The 3,380-nt window shown below is 41.5% G+C and overlaps 1 long non-coding RNA gene across 1 annotated transcript; it reads left to right on the top strand.

Annotated features, from left to right (window-relative positions):
- The first annotated feature begins 897 nt into the window (after positions 1 to 897).
- On the top strand, positions 898 to 1,709 carry LOC104958356 (uncharacterized). Its single transcript, XR_799758.1, has 2 exons — positions 898 to 1,011; positions 1,180 to 1,709. It is a non-coding gene; the product is annotated as an uncharacterized lncRNA (long non-coding RNA).
- The last annotated feature ends 1,671 nt before the right edge of the window (positions 1,710 to 3,380 follow it).

Raw genomic sequence — 3,380 nt, forward strand, 5'->3', positions numbered from 1 at the left:
TTTGGGTTTATAATGAGATTTAGAGACCTTCTGCTGCATGGAATGACTCACATTAAAATATTAGCCATGGGAAAAGGTTCGCAGTGCACATCATTTGGCAGAAAAAAAATAACAAATATGCAACACAAGTATGGACCTCTCAGTCTTTGAGAGTACATTTGTATGTTGTTCCCTGGATTTGTTGATTTATGTCTCCTATAATCCTATGTAAGAATTTGTAGGAATTTGACTCCAGGAAGTTGTGGTCATGCCCTGGTTGACATTATGGCTCAGCTGCAGCAGAACAGCTGCTGCTGAACTTGGTGTATCTGCCTGTGTGTCTGTATTCATGTCTTTTGGGTTGAGCATGTGTTATCAGGAGTAGGGATCTCCATGATCAGGGTCTCTGCTGTAAATCAATGCCATGAATGGTGCACTAACCAAATATTGAGCCTCCCCTAATCTGGGGCACTGCAGGGTTACCACAGCCAATCAAATTCTCTCATCGTTGGTCAGTCATGCAAACACATTGAAGGCAACAACCAACCACATACCTCCTACAAGAAGAGCCTTCTCTTTAAACTGTATGAAATAAAAGCATTATAAAGAATGACAGCTAAAGTCCCAGGCCAGAAACAACCAAAGGTACTGAGGATATAGTGTACCACTAGGCCACAATCAGAGCCCAATATCACAGTTTTTCATCTGTCGACGCCATTATAGTATAAAGACAGTAACCATACTTAAGTTATCATATTACATCTTGGTTAATAAAAAAAGTAACAGAAGCTTAAATTGTGTCTAACAATCAAGAAGGAGCCAAGGATTAGATATTTCACATTCATTTATCTCCCTATTTTAGATTAGCTGTAAACTTAATACATTCTTAATTGTGTTTTCACCTTTTGTCCCCAGGCCAGGAAGCAGAGGCTGACAGAGGAATACGTTGCTGTCAACGACACACTGGAGACATCCAGAGGCTCCATCTCTGACACTGAGAGGACTGTGGCTGAGATGGAGGCTATGGTGCAGGTGAGGCCTCCATGACTACGGGGGTTATTTAGAATGAAACGGAGATCAGCCCTGCATAGTCCAGAGATACGCCTGTTGTAGATTCTGACATAATTACCAATTGCTTTCAAATAGTTTATGAATGATATATGTTCAATGTGTCTGAGTCTGCATGTGTACATTTGTCAGAACGTGAGTCAGTACCATGCAGCGATTGATGGTGCCGGCCAAAAGCTGACGGAGAAGACTGAGCGTCTGGTGCTGGCTGACAGAGATCTGGTGCAGAGGGCTGATGACCACGCTGAAGACCTGGACCGCCAGGCCAACCAGCTGGAGGAGTGAGACACCCGCCTGAATTAAAAATATATAATATTTAAGTAACAATACATGAAGTCCTTACCAGGTTATATGTCCTTGTGATTGCGAAACTTGGGAAAATGTGCGGTCCTCCACGCACACTCTGACCCATCCGTACGCGGTACGCACAAAAACGGGAGGGACGAGAAACTGCGACACCGTTGGCAGAAGGAAGAATGGAGAAAAATATGTGGAAATAATACCATAAATAAAATGTTACCTCTCATTTATCATATATGAAGAATTCATTTTCACAAATTGATTAAAGCCAATCTTAAAAATGATTAAACAAACGCCTGTTTGAGACTCCTCAGTGCTCACAAAAACATAACTTGGAGAAATAAATAAATACTGAAATGTTATTGATCACCCCTTGATTATGTTCTCTTGTTAAGAAATGTATTCTCATAAATTATGCGGTAAGCAGAAGGACAGAATTACTTTAAACTGACGTTTTTTTTTTGTTATCAACTTTTTTCGGATCACTTATTTATTTTGGTTACGATCCGACCTCCATGCTGCTACTCTAGTTCAAACTGCATCCACCAAACAATATGATTTATCTCGACCTCCCCAAATGTCTTTTTTAGCTGTTCTGTCGTCATTTCCTGCGATCTTCTTCATTCAGTCAGTCAAAATGAATATTAATATGGGGCGTTTCTTTGACTATTTATAGGGAAATATGGGCATTACGTGAAGCCCGTAAAAGCTGCGCCGCATTTCGAGTTGATTGTGATTTATAGTTTTGATAAAACGATATGAGATTCTTTCAAATTCAAGGAAGTACAGAGAGGGAGATACCCAGTGGGGTTTTTATATGTACAAAAGTGGTGGGGCACGAAAAACCTGCTTTTTTAAACACGTAAACAAATAGCTGGCGATCCATGGTTCCGATAGGATAGAGAGAGGGGAGGGGGGGGGGAGTGTCGCTCTATGCAAGTCAATGGGACTCCCTGATAGTTGAAAATGTACGCTAAAGGGGATCCTGACATAAAGGACGAGTTGGGGGTGAGAATGTGTTGGACAGTGACGAGAAAACTCATTTCCGGCAGCGAGAGCTGCGTCTAGCTACCACCATACTATGAAAATGCTAACACTGGAAATACTATTTTCACGCCGAGAGATGACGATAACTTCACATGGACACTGGCCATCTAAAACCTCTTTAGTAACATACGTAGTACATATACATTTGCTTGACAAGAACTGAATAAATCTTCGTATTCTCCACAAAACTGTGTGTTATAGTGAACCAAAAGTCGTGATAGAGGCTTGCTTGTCAACATCCGGGTATTTCTGCACTGGTGGGCCATCCTAACACTAGGCTTGTTTGAGACAAGCGAGACCTGCGCAGACCTGCGCAATTTCGATCAACGTCTTGCTAGTGCATTGCATGATGGTTAGTCATTTTGTCCGACTTGCTCTGGAGGCTCGCCTACATGAGACGTTGAAATCTCGCGGGACAAAGACGCCCGCAGCCTTGAGAGCGAGGCGAGGCGGCGCAGTTCCTCTCCACGGGCTGCAGAAGCGAAACGCTTGATGGGAAATAACTCGCTGATATCTCGAGCTGAGCGCTCATTGGTGGTTTTTACCACGTGCTGGTGATGAAACTCTCCAATTGGCTCGGCAAAAGTTTGTTGTTGTTTTGTGTCAGTTTTACGTCGCCCCCTCTATTAACATTTTTCATAATTGTTCCACAATGTTTATCATCATGAAATTAATATCTATATATGTTATACTATACTTGCACTGCTTACCGTTTTCATACTTTATATATCCTAGCATATTCATACACACTGTTCATACTGCTCACAGGCTGCTGTGTATAATCTTGTACCCCTCACTATTTATTCATCATTCAATTTTTTCTATATTTTATTCTGTAAATTGTGTACATTACTTTTCACTTTACTGCTTGTTGCACTCCTGGTTGGAAGCTAAACTGCATTTCGTTGTCTCAGTACCTGTAATATGTGCAATAACAATAAAGTTGAATCTAATCTTGTGCAGGAACAAATGCTGAGACTGCCAAG

The sequence above is a fragment of the Notothenia coriiceps genome, unplaced genomic scaffold (assembly GCF_000735185.1).
Source record: "Notothenia coriiceps isolate Sejong01 unplaced genomic scaffold, NC01 NC01_scaffold00000988, whole genome shotgun sequence".
Lineage (NCBI taxonomy): Eukaryota > Metazoa > Chordata > Actinopteri > Perciformes > Nototheniidae > Notothenia > Notothenia coriiceps.